This window comes from Triticum aestivum, chromosome 5A (genome assembly GCF_018294505.1).
Source record: "Triticum aestivum cultivar Chinese Spring chromosome 5A, IWGSC CS RefSeq v2.1, whole genome shotgun sequence".
Taxonomy (NCBI): Eukaryota; Viridiplantae; Streptophyta; class Magnoliopsida; order Poales; family Poaceae; genus Triticum; species Triticum aestivum.
The window spans coordinates 453,146,871-453,162,951 of NC_057806.1; positions in this window are offsets into that span (position 1 = coordinate 453,146,871).

A 16,081-nucleotide genomic window follows, 5' to 3' on the forward strand; every position below is an offset into this window, starting at 1 on the left:
AGTGGTTGAACTGCTTGCTTTAGATTATTTTTCAGATAAAACCAATGTACTCAATACAGACCCATAGACTGAAAAAGATAATGAAACTTGAAGAGGTTTTTTTGAACTCACCTGTTAGAATCCAAGTTGGGTGCTTGTTGTTCATGCACCGTACAAATGTATCGAACAGCCACTTGAATGAGTTTGCATCTTCGTCTCTGATAAGGGCAACAGCAAATATCGTTGACTGCAAGTGATGGTTTATTCCAACAAACACTCCCAGAGGCATATGAAATCTGTTGGTCTTGTATGTTGTGTCAAATGTTACACAATCGCCAAAGTCTTGATAGGTTCCTCGGCAGCTTGCATTGGACCAGAAAATGTTTTTAATTGACTTGTCCTTGTCTACTTGTATGTCATAGAAAAACTCATCATTGATTGCCTTCATGTCTTTGAAGAATGAAACAAGTTTCAGCACATCATCCAAATCATCTTTCCTTGCATTCATGGCTTTCCTGCAAATTACATGCAAACATGCATTTGTTATTTTTGCTTTCAAAGGGTTGTGACCTAGGATGCTATTTACATTTGCAGTATGTGGATGTTTGAATACTTACTGGTTTAGTAGGTCTCGTCCGGTCATGCTTAGGAAGTAGCTTCCATCTTCATTTTCAGATAGCATGGACATGATTGTTGTGTGCTTGACATCATGGTACTGCAGGAGCTTTACATACTGCAAAATAGTGGGGTCATAATTCTTGTGTGAGTGCAAGAATACCAGAATGTCATCAATTCGCATGACTTGGTGATTATGATTGTACTCAATGTCCACTGCCACGCATGTTTTATCCTCCTGCACCTTCACCCTCATTCCTGCATTGCAGCCTATCCTCTGCGATGTTTTGTTTCGCTTCCTGTTAGCCTCTGAAACAGAAGATGTGTGTATCACTTGGAATGCGCAAACAAAATACTTGTGGTTGTCATCCCCCCCGTCTTCCTGGTTCCAAAACCAGCGTGTCTGGCATATCTGTTATATAAAATTCTGATACGTCTCCAATGTATCTATAATTTTTTATTGCTCCATGCTATATTATCTACTGTTTTGGACATTATTGGGCTTTATTATCCACTTTTATATTATTTTTGGGACTAACCTATTAACCGGAGGCCCAGCCCAGAATTGCCTTTTTTTTTACCTATTTTAGGGTTTCGAAGAAAAGGAATACCAAACGGAGTCCAAACGGAATGAAACCTTCGGGAACGTGATTTTCTCAACAAACAAGAGCCGGTAGACTTGGACCCTACGTCAAGAAAAGAAATAGGAGGCCATGAGGTAGGGGGCGCGCCCACCCCCACCAGGTGCGCCCTCCACCCTCGTGGGCCCCCTATTGCTCCACCGACGTACTCCTTCCTCCTATATATACCTACGTACCCCCAAACGATCAGATACGGAGCCAAAACCCTAATTCCACCGCCGTAACTTTCTGTATCCACGAGAAGTCTTGCTATTAGTAGTCATGTGAATTTGGTATTCGTTTGATATTTTGATGAGATGTATGTTGTCTCCCCTCTAGTGGTGTTTTGTGAATGACGACTACATGACACTTCACCATTATTTGGGCCTAGAGGAAGGCATTGGGGAGTAATAAGTAGATGATGGGTTGCTAGAGTGACAGAAGCTTAAACCCTAGTTTATGCGTTGCTTCGTAAGGGGCTGATTTGGATCCATATGTTTCATGCTATGGTTAGGTTTACCTTAATACTTTTGGTGTAGTTACGGATGCTTGCAATAGAGGTTAATCATAAGTGGGATGCTTGTCCAAGTAAGGGCAGTACCCAAGCACCATTCCACCCACATACCAAATTATCAATGTACCAAACGCGAATCATATGAACGTGATGAAAACTAGCTTGACGACATTCCCATGTGTCCTCGGGAGCGCTTTACATCATATAAGAGTTTGTCCAGGCTTGTCCTTTGCTACAAAAGGATTGGGCCACCTTGCTGCACTTTATTTACTTTTGTTACTTGTTGCTCGTTACAAATTATCTTATCACAGAACTATCAGTTACCACTTATTTCAGTACTTGCAGAGAATACCTTGCTGGAAACCGCTCATCATTTCCTTCTGCTCCTCGTTGGGTTCGACACTCTTACTTATCAAAAGGACTACGATAGATCCCCTATACTTGTGGGTCATCAGTGGGCATCTCCATAGCTCGTTGATTAGCCTCATTGATGTGAGACTATCTCCTTTTTGTCTTCTCCACATAACCCCCCTCATTATGTTCTATTCCACACATAGTGCTACGTCCATGGCTCGCGCTCATATATTCCATGAAAGTTCATAGGTTTGAGATTACTAAAGTATGAAACAATTGCTTGGCTTGTGATACGTCTCCATCGTATCTACTTTTCCAAACACTTTTGCCCTTGTTTTGGACTCTAACTTGTATGATTTGAATGGAACTAACCCGGACTGATGCTATTTTCAGCAGAATTGCCATGATGTTGTTTTATGTGCAGAAAACAAAAGTTCTCAGAATGACCTGAAACTCCACGGAATATCTTACAATAAATAATAAAAAATCCTCGCCAAAGATGAAGACCAGGGGGCCCACACCCTTGCCACGAGGGTGGGGGGTGCCCCCCCTAGGGCGCGCCCCTACCTCGTGGGCCCCCTGGAGACCTCCCGACTCCAACTCCAACTTTATATAACTGCTTTTGGGGAGAAAAAAATAGGAGAGAAGATTCCATCGCGTTTTATGATACGGAGCCGCCGCCAAGCCCTAAAACCTCTCGGGAGGGCTGATCTGGAGTCCGTTTGGGGCTCCGGAGAGGGGGATTCATCACCGTCGTCATCATCAACCATCCTCCATCACCAATTTCATGATGCTCACCGCCGTGCGTGAGTAATTCCATCGTAGGCTTGCTGGACGGTGATGGGTTGGATGAGATTTATCATGTAATCGAGTTAGTTTTGTTAGGGTTTGATCCCTAGTATCCACTATGTTCTGAGATTGATGTTGCTATGACTTTGCTATGCTTAATGCTTGTCACTAGGGCCCGAGTGCCATGATTTTAGATCTGAAGCTATTATGTTTTCATCAATATATGAGAGTTCTTGATCCTATCTTGCAAGTCTATAGTCACCTATTATGTGTTATGATCCGTTAACCCCGAAGTGACAATAATCGGGATACTTACCAGTGATGACCGTAGTTTGAGGAGTTCATGTATTCACTATGTGCTAATGCTTTGTTCCGGTTCTCTATTAAAAGGAGGCCTTAATATCCCTTAGTTTCCATTAGGACCCCGCTGCCACGGGAGGGTAGGACAAAAGATTTCATGCAAGTTCTTTTCCATAAGCACGTATGACTATATTCGGAATACATGCCTACATTACATTGATGAATTGGAGCTAGTTCTGTGTCACCCTATGTTATGACTGTTACATGATGAACCGCATCCGGCATAATTATCCATCATTGATCCCATGCCTATGAGCTTTCCATATACTGGTTTACGCTTATTTACTTTCTCGTTGCTATTGTTACAATCACTACATAATACCAAAAATATTACTTTGCTTTCATTACTCTTTTGTTACCGTTACCACCACTATCGTATTACTTTGCTACTAAAGACTTTGCTGTAGATACTAAGTTTCCAGGTGTGTTTGAATTGACAACTCGGCTGCTAATACTTGAGAATATTCTTTGGCTCCCCTTGTGTCAAATCAATAAATTTGGGTTGAATACTCTACCCTCGAAAGTTGTTGCGATCCCCTATACTTGTGGGTTATCAGCTTGTCATCGGGGTTGTGCATGATGAGAGCATTCTTGTGTGATGAAAATGAAACATGACTAAACTATATGATTTTGTAGGGATGAACTTTCTTTGGCCATGTTATTTTGAGAAGACATAATTGCTTAGTTAGTATGCTTGAAGTATTATTATTTTTATGTCAATATAAATTTTTGCCTTGAATCTTTCGGATCTGAATATTCATACCACAATTAAGAATAATTACATTAAAATTATGCCAAGTAGCGCTCCGCATCAAAAATTCTGTTTTTTTATCATTTACCTACTCGAGGACGAGCAGGAATTAAGCTTGGGGATGCTTGATACGTCTCCAACGTATCTATAATTTTTGATTGCTCCATGATATATTATCTACTGTTTTGGACATTATTGGGCTTTATTATCCACTTTTATATTATTTTTGGGACTAACCTATTAACCGGAGGCCCAGCCCAGACTTGCTGTTTTTTGCCTGTTTTAGGGTTTCGAAGAAAAGAAATATCAAACGGAGTCCAAACGGAATGAAACCTTCGGGAACGTGATTTTCTCAACGAACAAGACCCAGGAGACTTGGACCCTACGTCAAGACATAAAAGAGGAGGCCACGAGGTAAGGGGACGCGCCTACCCCCCCCCCCCAGGCGCGCCCTCCACCCTCGTGGGCCCTCTGTTGCTCCACTGACGTACTCCTTCCTCCTATATATACCTACGTACCCCCAAACGATCAGATACGGAGCCAAAACCCTAATTCCACCGCCGTAAATTTCTGTATCCATGAGATCCCATCTTGGGGCCTGTTCCAGAGCTCCGCCGGAGGGGGCATCGATCACGGAGGGCTTCTACACCAACACCATAGCCTCTTCGATGAAGTGTGAGTAGTTTACCTCAGACCTATGGGTCCATTGTTATTAGCTAGATGGCTTCTTCTCTCTTTTTGGATCTCAATACAATGTTCTCCCCCTCTCTTTTTGCGGTGTGTTTGTTGAGACCGATGAATTGTGGGTTTATGATCAAGTCTATCTATGAATAATATTTGAATCTTTTCTGAATTCTTTTATGTATGATTGGTTATCTTTGCAAGTCTCTTCGAATTATCAGTTTGGTTTGGCCTACTAGATTGATCTTTCTTGCAATGGGAGAAGTGCTTAGCTTTGGGTTCAATCTTGTGGTGTCCTTTCCCAGTGACAGTAGGGGCAGCAAGGCACGTATTGTATTGTTGCCATCGAGGATAACAAGATGGGGTTTTCTTCATATTGCATGAGTCTATCCCTCTACATCATGTCATCTTGCTTAAGGCGTTACTCTTTTTTTAACTTAATACTCTAGATGCATGCTGGATAGCGGTCGATGAGTGGAGTAATAGTAGTAGATGCAGGCAGGAGTCGGTCTACTTGTCTTAGACGTGATGCCTATATACATGATCATACCTAGATATTCTCATAACTATGCTCAATTCTGTCAATTTCTCAACAATAATTTGTTCACCCACCATAGAATACTTATGCTCTCGGGAGAAGCCACTAGTGAAACCTATGGCCCCCGGGTCTATCTTTATCATATTGATCTCCTACTACTTAGTTATTTCCTTTGTTATTTACTTTGCCTTTATTTTACTTTGCATCTTTATCATAAAAATACCAAAAATACCATCTTTATCATATCTATCAGACCTCACTCTCGTAAGTGGCCTTATAGGGATTGACAACCCCTATTTGCGTTGGTTGCGAGGATTTATTTGTTTTGTGCAGGTACGAGGGACTCACGCGTAGCCTCCTACTGGATTGATACCTTGGTTCTCAAAACTGAGGGAAATACTTACGCTACTTTGCTGCATCATCCATTCCTCTTCACGGAAACCAACGCAGTGCTCAAGAGGTAGCAAGAAGGATTTTTGGCGCCGTTGCCGGGGAGGTCTATGCAAAAGTCAACATACCAAGTACCCATCACATACCCTTATCTCCCGCATTACATTATTTGCCATTTGCCTCTCGTTTTCCTCTCCCCCACTTCACCCTTGTCGTTTTATTCGCCCTCTCTCTATATATATCCTCCCTCTCTTTCTCTACTTGCCTCTTTTTTGCCCGTTTGCTTTTTGTTTGCTTGTGTGTTAGTTTGCTTGCTTGTCGCGATGGCTCAAGATAATACTAAATTGTGTGACTTCACCAATACCAACAACAATGATTTTATTAGCACTTCGATTGCTCCTCTTACCGATGTTGAATCTTGAGAAATTAATACTGCTTTGCTGAATGTTGTCATGAAAGATCTGTTTTCCGGCCTTCCTAGTGAAGATGCCGCTACCCATCTAAATAGCTTTGTTGATTTGTGTGACATGCAAAAGAAGAAAGATGTGGATAATGATATTGTTAAATTGAAGCTATTTCCTTTTTCGCTTAGAGATCGTGCTAAAGCTTGATTTTCGTCTTTGCCTAAAAATAGTATTGATTCATGGAATAAGTGCAAAGATGCTTTTATCTCTAAGTATTTTCCTCCCGCTAAGGTCATCTCTCTTAGAAACGATATTATGAACTTTAAGAAACTTGATCATGAACATGTTGCACAAGCTTGGGAGAGAATGAAATTAATGATACGTAATTGCCCTACTTATGGTTTAAATTTGTGGATGATTGTTCAATTTTTTTATGCCGGATTGAATTTTGCTTCTAGAAATCTTTTAGATTCGGCTGCGGGATGCACTTTTATGGAAATCACTTTAGGAGAAGCTACTAAACTCCTAGATAATATTATGGTTAATTATTCTCAATGGCATACTGAAAGATCTACTAATAAAAAGGTGCATGCGATAGAAGAAATTAATATTTTGAGTGGTGAGGGAGTCCTGGATTAGGGGGTCTCCGGACAGCCGGATTATATCCTTTGGCCGGACTGTTGGACTATGAAGATACAAGATTGAAGACTTCGTCCCGTGTCCGGATGGGACTCCACTTGGCGTGGAAGGCAAGCTAGGCAATACAGATATGTATATCTCCTCCTTTGTAACCGACCTTGTGTAACACTAGCCCCCTCCGGTGTCTATATAAAACGGAGGGTTTTAGTACGTAGGACAACATACAATCATACCATAGGCTAGCTTCTAGGGTTTAGCCTCTCCGATCTTGTGGTAGATCAACTCTTGTACTACTCATATTATCAAGAATAATCAAGCAGGACGTAGGGTTTTACCTCCATCAAGAGGGCCCGAACCTGGGTAAAACATCATGTCCCCTGCCTCCTGTTACCATCCGCCTTAGACGCACATTTGGGACCCCCTACCCGAGATCCGCCGGTTTTGACACCGACATTGGTGCTTTCATTGGGTGTTCCTCTGTGTCGTCGCCGTTAGGCTTGATGGTTCCTTCGATCATCGATAGCGATGCAGTCCAGGGTGAGACTTTTCTCCCCGGACAGATCTTTGTGTTCGGCGGCTTCGCACTGCGGGCCAACTCGCTTGGCCATCTGGAGCAGATCGAGAGTTACGCCCCTGGCCACCATGTCTGGTTTGGAAGCTTAAACTACACGGCCGATATCCGCGGAGACTTGATCTTCAACGGATTCGAGCCCCTGCCTTGTGCGCCACACGGTCACGATGAGTATGATTTAGCTCTACCATCAGACAGTGTTCAGGAGATCGCACCGGCAACCGCTCCGACCCTCAATTCGGAACCAGCTGCGCCATCCATGGACGGGTGGATAGACCCCGCCACGGAGGCCGCACTCTCATCGACGATCGAGCCGAGTATCGACCTTACCCTTCACGAGAGCCGTGACGCCGAACTACCGGATCCTTCCCCGGCCACGGACTCCGAACCGCCTGCGCCCGTGCCTATCGAATCTGATTGGGCGCTGATCATGGAGTTTACCTCCGCAGATATCATTCAGCACTCGCCCTTCAGCAACATACTGAACTCATTAAGGTCTCTCTCCTTGTCAGGAGAGTCCTGGCCGAACTATATCTGGCAGGATTGGGATGCGGATGACGAAGAAATTCGCCGCCCACCCACCACCCACTTAGTAGCCACTGTCGACGACTTAATCGACATGCTCGATTTCGACTCCGAGGACATCGACGGTATGGATGACGATGCGGGAGACGAAGAGGAACCACTGCCCACAGGGCACTGGACTGCCACCTCATCATATGATATATACATGGTGGACACACCCAAAGAAGGCAATGGCGACGACACATCGAAGGACGACCCCTCCAAAAAGCAATCCAAGCGCCGACGTCAGCGGCGCCGCTCCAAGTCTCTCCAAAGCAAAAGCGGTGACACCGGCACAGGAGATAATACCACTCCAGACAGTGCCGAAGACGACAACAATCCCCTCCAGCAAGATTTAGGGCAGGAGGATGGAGAAGCCAGCCCTCCCGAGAGAGCGGCAGATGGAGAGGCGGAGGATGATAATTACATGCCTCCCTCCGAAGACGAGGCAAGCCTCGACGATGACGAATTCGTCGTGCCTGAGGATCCCGTCGAACAAGAGCGCTTCAAGCGCCGGCTTATAGCCACGGCAAATAGCCTTAAGAAAAAGCAACATCGGCTTCATGCTGATCAAGATTTGCTAGCTGACAGATGGGCTGAAGTCCTTGCGACCGAGGAATATAAACTCGAACGCCCCTCCAAGAGTTACCCAAAGCATAGGTTGCTACCCCGACTGGAGGAGGAAGCACTCAAACCTACATCTCCGGGATATGATGCGGCTGACCGGCCACCTCGTGGCCGCGATAGAGAGGCATTTCAGCCAAAAGATCAGCCCGCACTCCGACGCCACTCAAATAAAAATGTCAAGGCATGGGGAAATAAGCCAGACCTGCGAGACGTATTGGAGGGCAAAGCAAAACATGCAAGATCGATCTAGGGATCATGAGGGCGCGCCACTATGAGAGACGATAATCGTCATGCCGGATACAGTAAAAGTAAGTCCGGCCGGGCCGAACACAGCGGGCAAGACTCATTTGAGTTGCGTCACGATATAGCCCAGTACAGAGGCTCCGCACACCCCCTATGCTTCACAGACGAAGTAATGGATCATCAAATCCAAGAGGGTTCAAACCCGTAAATATAGAATCATACGACGGCACGACAGATCCTGCGGTATGGATCGAGGATTTCCTCCTACACATCCACATGGCCTGCGGTGATGATCTACACGCCATCACATACCTCCCACTCAAGCTCAAAGGACCAGCTCGGCATTGGCTCAACAGCTTGCCAGCAGAGTCCATTGACTGTTGGGAAGATCTGGAAGCCGCATTCCTCGACAAATTCTAGGGAACTTATGTGCGACCACCAGACACCGATGACTTGAGCCACATAATTCAGCAGCCAGAGGAATCGGCCAGGCAATTCTGGACACGGCTCCTAACAAAGAAAAATCAAATCATCGACTGTCCGAATGCAGAGGCCCTAGCAGCTTTTAAGCACAACATCCGCGACGAGTGGCTCGCCCGGCACCTTGGCCAGGAAAAGCCAAAATCTATGGCAGCCCTCACGACACTCATGACCCGCTTTTGTGCGGGAGAAGACATCTGGCTGGTTCGCAGCAATAACATATCAAAGAACCATGGTACTTCGGATACCAAGGATGGCAATGGCAGGTCACGTCGTAACAAACACAAGCGCCGCATTAACAACGACAATACCAAGGATACGACAGTCAATGCCGGATTCAAAGGCTCTAAACCCGGTCAGCGGAAAAAGCCATTCAAAAGAAGCACTCCGGGCCCGTCCAGTTTGGACCGTATACTCGACCGCTCATGTCAAATACACGGCACCCCCGACAAGCCAGCCAACCACACCAATAGGTATTGTTGGGTGTTCAAGCAGGCCGGCAAGTTAAACGCCAAAAACCAAGATAAGGGGTCACGTAGCGATGACGAGGAGGAGCCCCGGCAGCCGAATACTGGAGGACAGAAGAGGTTCCCCCCACAAGTGAGGACGGTGAACATGATATACGCAACCCACATCCCCAAGAGGGAGCGGAAGCGTGCCCTAAGGGGCGTATATGCGTTGGAGCTTGTCGCCCCAAAGTTCAAGCCATGGTCCTCTTGTCCGATCACCTTCGATCGCAGGGACCACCTCACTAGTATCCGTCATGGCGGATTTGCCGCACTGGTCCTAGACCCAATCATTGACGGCTTTCACCTCACTCGAGTCCTTATGGATGGCGGCAGCAGCCCGAACCTGCTTTACCAGGACATAGTGCGCAAAATGGGTATAGACCCCTCAAGGATCAAACCCACAAAAACGACCTTCAAAGGCGTCATACCAGGTGTAGAGGCCCATTGCACAGGCTCAGTCACACTGGAAGTGGTCTTCGGATCACCGGATAACTTCCTAAGCGAGGAGTTAATCTTCGATATAGTCTCGTTCTGCAGCGGCTATGATGCACTGCTCGGGCGAACCACATTTGCGAGATTCAATGCGGTACCGCATTATGCATACCTTAAGCTCAAGATGCCAGGACCTCGGGGGGTCATCACAGTTATATGGAAACATAGAGCGCTCTCTCCGTACGGAGGAGCACACTGTGGCCCTCGCAGTAGAAGCGCAAAGCAGCCTCTTAAGGCACTCCACCAGTTCGGCGATTCAAGACCCGGGCACCTTCAAGCACGCCCGGAGTAATCGGCAACAAGACCGCCTGGCACGTTCCGAGCTCGCATAGCAATGCGGCCCCCACCCCAGTACCAGCCAAACGGCGAAATCCATGCCACGCGTACATAACTATGCATTGAAAATACCATGGGCATAGGTGGGGAGGGGGCACAACTACGGCACGCCCCAAGACGCGGCTTAACCACACTAGGGGCTTCCCGCTTTGTTATTTTTCTCTCTTTCAGGACTTTAATCTCTGGAAACCCTGTCCGGCAATATGATGGTCGAACACATGATGCAGCAACCAAGGAGGCAGAAAGCTATGTCGCACCATGGAACTCCCGGGTGGATTACGATAACGAGTGAAATACTTGCTTTAATACCATTCCTTAGGTTGCCCTTGGAGGGGACATTTCAAATAGTCCTACTTTTTGCTTATCGCACTACTTGTATCATTCTGCTTTAACGCACCTTTTTGAATAAACAATGCATAACACTAGACTATTATTGCATTCTCTATTCCTCCTTTTATATATATGTATATGTTCATTCATGACATCCAGCACCCGTACACTCTGGTACGGCCAGTACGATAGGGGCTTAAGCATACCCCATACTACGACGTGAGAAGTCCGAACACTTTCGACAGTGTGGTGCCCTGAACTCATAGCATTATATTCATCAACTCCGAATCATGTCTTGGGTCAATAGTTGGGTTTGCCCCGCTCCCATGTTTTGGTACCTTACGTTCCACTATATCGGCTAAGGTAGCACTGGGAGAACTACTGCGATTGTGCCCCGGTTCTGCTGGGCTAAGCACCTTAGTAGAGAAAGCTAAAACTGATTGTCATGATAAGGCGAGAGACTGGTCGCTGTTCGAGAGGTTTCGAGTCCCTAAAGACTTATGCCGCCTAGAGCAAGGAGTCGGCTTTGTCCGGCTTAAGGCGTGTATAGCGCTCCGAATTCGGCCTTCCGAATACTAGGGGCTTCGCCAAAATTTAAAATTATAGAATTCTATGGCTAAGTGAGAGTGATAAAGCATTATAGTTTGATTGCCTTGTTCGTTGTGCTGAGCACCTCCCTCGAATGACCCAAAAATGGGAACAAGAGTGCTCAGGTTTATCTCGAACACCCCAGCACTCGTGGCATGGGGGCAGAAGCCGACGACTAGCCATCTCTCAGATTTGATAAACAGCAGAACAGAAGGTAATATTTTAAATTCAAACAAGCGTTGCATAGCGCATAAGAACAAGTTTTCATAACACAGGATCACACGAGCAAGTTCATTCAAATATTACATGTTTCGCACACTCGTCCGCTACAAGACGGGCACCCTTCAGGACACCCTCATAATACATCTCGGGGTGGCTATGCTCCTTGCCCTGCGGCGTCCCCTCCTTCACCAGCTTCTCGGCGTCCATCTTGGCCCAGTGCACCTTTGCACGGGCAAAAGCCTGGCGTGCACCTTCGATGCAGATGGACCGCTTGATGACTTCCAGCCTTGGGCAGGCATCCACAAGCCGCCTCACCAAGCCGAAGTAGTTGTTGGGAAGGGCTTCGCCGGGCCACATCCGGACTATAAAGCCCTTCATGGCCTGTTCGGCCGCCTTGTGCAGCTCGACCAGTTGCTTCAACTGGTTGCTCACGGGCATCAGGTGTTCGGTCCCAGTATACTGAGACCAGAACAGCTTCTCCGTCGAGCTTCCCTCCTCGGCCTGGTAAAAGTTTGCGGCATCCGACACACTGCAGGGCAAATCTGCGAATGCTCCTGGAGAGCTCCGGATACGGGTAAGTAACAAGTAATTTACTTTCACATGCTTGCTTTGCATATTGAATGCCTTACCCGCAGCTATCTTCCTCATCGCCTCAATCTCCTGGAGGGCCTTGTGGGCTTTAGCCTTGGCATTCTTTGCGCTCTCAAGGGCCGCGGCAAGCTCAGACTCTCGCGTCTTCGAGTCAAGCTCCAACGCCTCGTGCTTCGTCACGAGAGCTTGGAGCTCTTGCTGCACCTCGCCCACCCGTGCCTCTTGCTTTTCCCGCTTGGTGCGCTCCTGGGCCGCTTTGTTTTCGGCCTCGGACAGCGCTTGCTTCAGGGTCGCCACTTCGGTCGTGGCCCCTGGCAAATTCATGATGATCCTGTCATTTTGCAATCGCATCTTATATATATATATAGACAAGGTATTACTTACCTTTGTTCTCCTCGAGCTGCCTCTTAGCAAGGCCGAGCTCTTTCTCGGACCCCTCGAGGTCCTGCTTCAGTGCGGCGACCTCCGCAGTCAGTGCGGCAGAGGCCAGCAGCGAAGCCTGCATACGAATACAGACATACTTGTATTAGACTCCTGCAGATATTATTTGATCCTCTATTCGGCTTTTCTTTATGAACACCAAACAGAGTATCAGGGGCTACTTTCTATGCGGTAATATTTTTCCTATATTTTAAATACTTACCTCAAAGCCTGTTAGAAGGCTGGCACAGGCTTCAGTCAGTCCGCTCTTGGCGGACTGAACCTTCTTGATCACCGCACTCATAATAGTGTGGTGCTCTTCGTCGATGGAAGCGCTGTGAAGTGCTCCCAGCAGGCTGTCCGGCGCCTCTGGATGGACAGAGTTCACCGGCACGGGCGTCTTACCCCTTTTGGAAGCGGGCCGCCTGCCCGAGTCCGGAGCCATTGGAGGTTCCGGCGCGGTGTTTAGCTGAGAGCCGAACTTGGAGCCCCCGGGAGCCTTGCTCCCTTTGCTCCTGGAGTCCGGAAGGTCGCCTTGAGGCGCCTCTGGGACTGTCTCCCCCCGGCTCGGTGCCCCTTGAGACAATACCTCGGCATTGTCCGTAGGGCAAGGGGAGGAGGCGGTCGGAAGTGGATCGCTATCCATATCCGACGAATCCAAGGAGCCATCCAACGAGGATACGTCGATACGGGCTTGGGCCGGTCTGCATAATCATATTCGACGTTAGGAGAAGTAGTGCGACAAATGTATGCTATGAGTTACTCTGGTATCCGAATACTTATGACTTTGCCAGGGGCTTGGCCCTGAGCAGCCACTCGTCTTCGCCTTCGGCGGCGGTGGTGGAGCAGTCCGGAAGAAGAGTCCTTCCCTTCTTGGACCCTTCGGCCTCCCCGGTTGGGGCGGCCTTTCTTTTCTTGTCTCCCTCGGCTGGAGGGGGAGCATCTTCATCTTCCTCCTCGTCTTCATGGGAGGAGTGTGTTGCGGAGTTATCGGACGATGAGTCCGATACCACCTGGCACCGGGAACTCTTTCGAGTTCCCTTAGCCTTCTTCTTTGTCTTCTCCGGCACCTTATAAGGAGCCGGAGTCAACATCTCCGTCAGGAGAGCGTCCGCAGTGTCTTCGGGCAGGGGGGCCGGACAGTCGATCTGCTTCGATGCCTCCACCTAGTCCAGTTAAAGGCATGAGAGCTCAGACCCCGCACATGGTTAAGCTATGGGAAATAAATATCCTACCAAATGTACAGAACTTACCGGATTCGCAGGGCGCTTCGCGCTTAGCCCACGGTCCTCGGTGAGAGAGGGAGGGACCTCGGCGCCCTTGAAGAGCACCCTCCAGATGTCTTTGTGCGTCGTGTCGAAGAGCTCGCTTAGAGTCTGGTGCCGGGCCGGGTCGAACTCCCATAAGTTGAAATCCCGTTGCTGACACGGGAGGATCTGGCGGAAGAGCATGACTTGGACTATGTTGACAAGCTTAAGTTTCTTGCTTGTCATGTTCCGGATACATTTCTGGAGTCCGTCCAGCTCCACCGATGAACCCCAGGACAGGCCCTTCTCCTTCCAGGAAGTGAGCCGCGTGGGGATTCTGGATCGAAACTCGGGGGCCGCCACCCAGTTGGTGTCGCGCGGCTCGGTGATGTAGAACCACCCCGACTGCCACCCCTTTACGGTCTCCACAAAGGAGCCCTCGAGCCATGCAACGTTGGGCATTTTTCCCACCATGGCTCCGCCGCATTCCGCTTGTTGGCCGCCTACAACCTTCAGCTTGATATTGAAGGTCTTCAGCCATAGGCCGAAGTGGGGCCGGATGCGGAGGAAAGCCTCACACACGACGATGAACGCCGAGATGTTGAGGATGAAGTTCGGGGCCAGATTGTGGAAGTCCAGCCCATAATAGAACATGAGGCCGCGGACAAATGGATGGAGGGGAAACCCCAGTCCACGGACGAAGTGGGGGAGGAAGACCACCCTCTCGTGAGGTTCTGGGGTAGGGATGACCTGCCCCGTGGCTGGCAGCCGGTGCGCGATGTCCGCGGCTAAGTATCCGGCTCCGCGCAACTTTTTGATGTGCCCCTCCATGACGGAGGAGGCCATCCACTTGCCTCACGCTCCGGACATGTTTTGGAGAGAGTTGAGGAGGAGGATGCGGACTTGGGCGCTGGATCTCGAGTGCACGAGAATGGATGAGCAAGGAGGAAGAAGGCGTGGTTAGAAAAAGGTGAGATCTTATCCCTTTATAAGGGCGGACTGAACTATGCGCCCCCACTAGCCTGGTAAAACTCGCTTATCCCCCAAACACCGTAATTGATGGCGTGGTTGGGTTACCCACGTCTGTATTGATGAGAATCCCGTAATAAGGGGAACATGATCTCTGCTTTGACAAGACGTGTGAAGAAACCTCCTCGCGTTTTGTGCGGTGCTGGTTAAGGAAAAACGGTTCGAATAATTACCGGGCCATGGCATGATGTCATGCTGCCAAAACGTGTCAGCAGATTGGATTTGTGGAAATATTATTCTCTCTATGGTAGTATGTGGAACTTATTTTGCAGGGTCGGACACTATCCTTGTATTCAAACTCTTCTGTGGTGTATTCGGAGGAGGAACCTGATGAAGGTATGTACCTAGGGTAGGGTCATGGACCTGTCCTAACTGCCCTACCCAAGGACATCTCTAGAAGAAACCACCTTTCAATCGACTTGGAGGTGTTCCACTCGACAGACTCGAAGACGCTTGACCAAGAAGCAATCACTCGACCAAAATCCAACCACTCGACGGCCAGGAGACCTGAAGTCACTCCGCACGCTAACGGTCGGTCATTAAGTAGCTTTTATGGTCATCATAGCACTTTATTACTAGCGTTACCAGTAACACCCTGCCTTAATGTACATTGAACCCTTTGTAACGTGGGCTGGCCGGGGTCCTGTCGCACTCTATATAAGCCACCCCCTCCTCCGAGACAAGGGTTCGCACCTCGGTAACTTATACTCACACAATCCAGTCGACCGCCTCCGGGCTCCGAGACGTAGGGCTATTACTTCCTCCGAGAAGGGCCTAAACTCGTAAACCTTGCATGCTTACAACTTCTCGATAGCTAAGATCTTGCCTCTCCATACTTACCCCCTACACTACTGTCAAACTTAGAACCACGACAGTTGGCGCCCACCGTGGGGCAGGTGTTTTAGCCTTTGTTGGAGGAGTTGCGACCTTTTCCGACCCAAATCATCATGGTTTTCGGTGGAGTTTCGGTGGAGGGCCGCGAGATCCGTCTCGGCGCGCTCATGTTCATCGTCGACGACTCTGCTTGGCTCCAGGAGGCTCCGCTCGATGTGGATGCACTCCCCGCTCGTGGGGCAACACACTTTAGTGCGTACGTCCTCGGTGTTCTCCTGCGGCAACCGTCGACCCCCTACCGGTCGGCTCCTGTGTTGTCCTCCCTCCCCGTTTCCCGCCGGCGCAAGCGCTCCGGTCGGTCGAG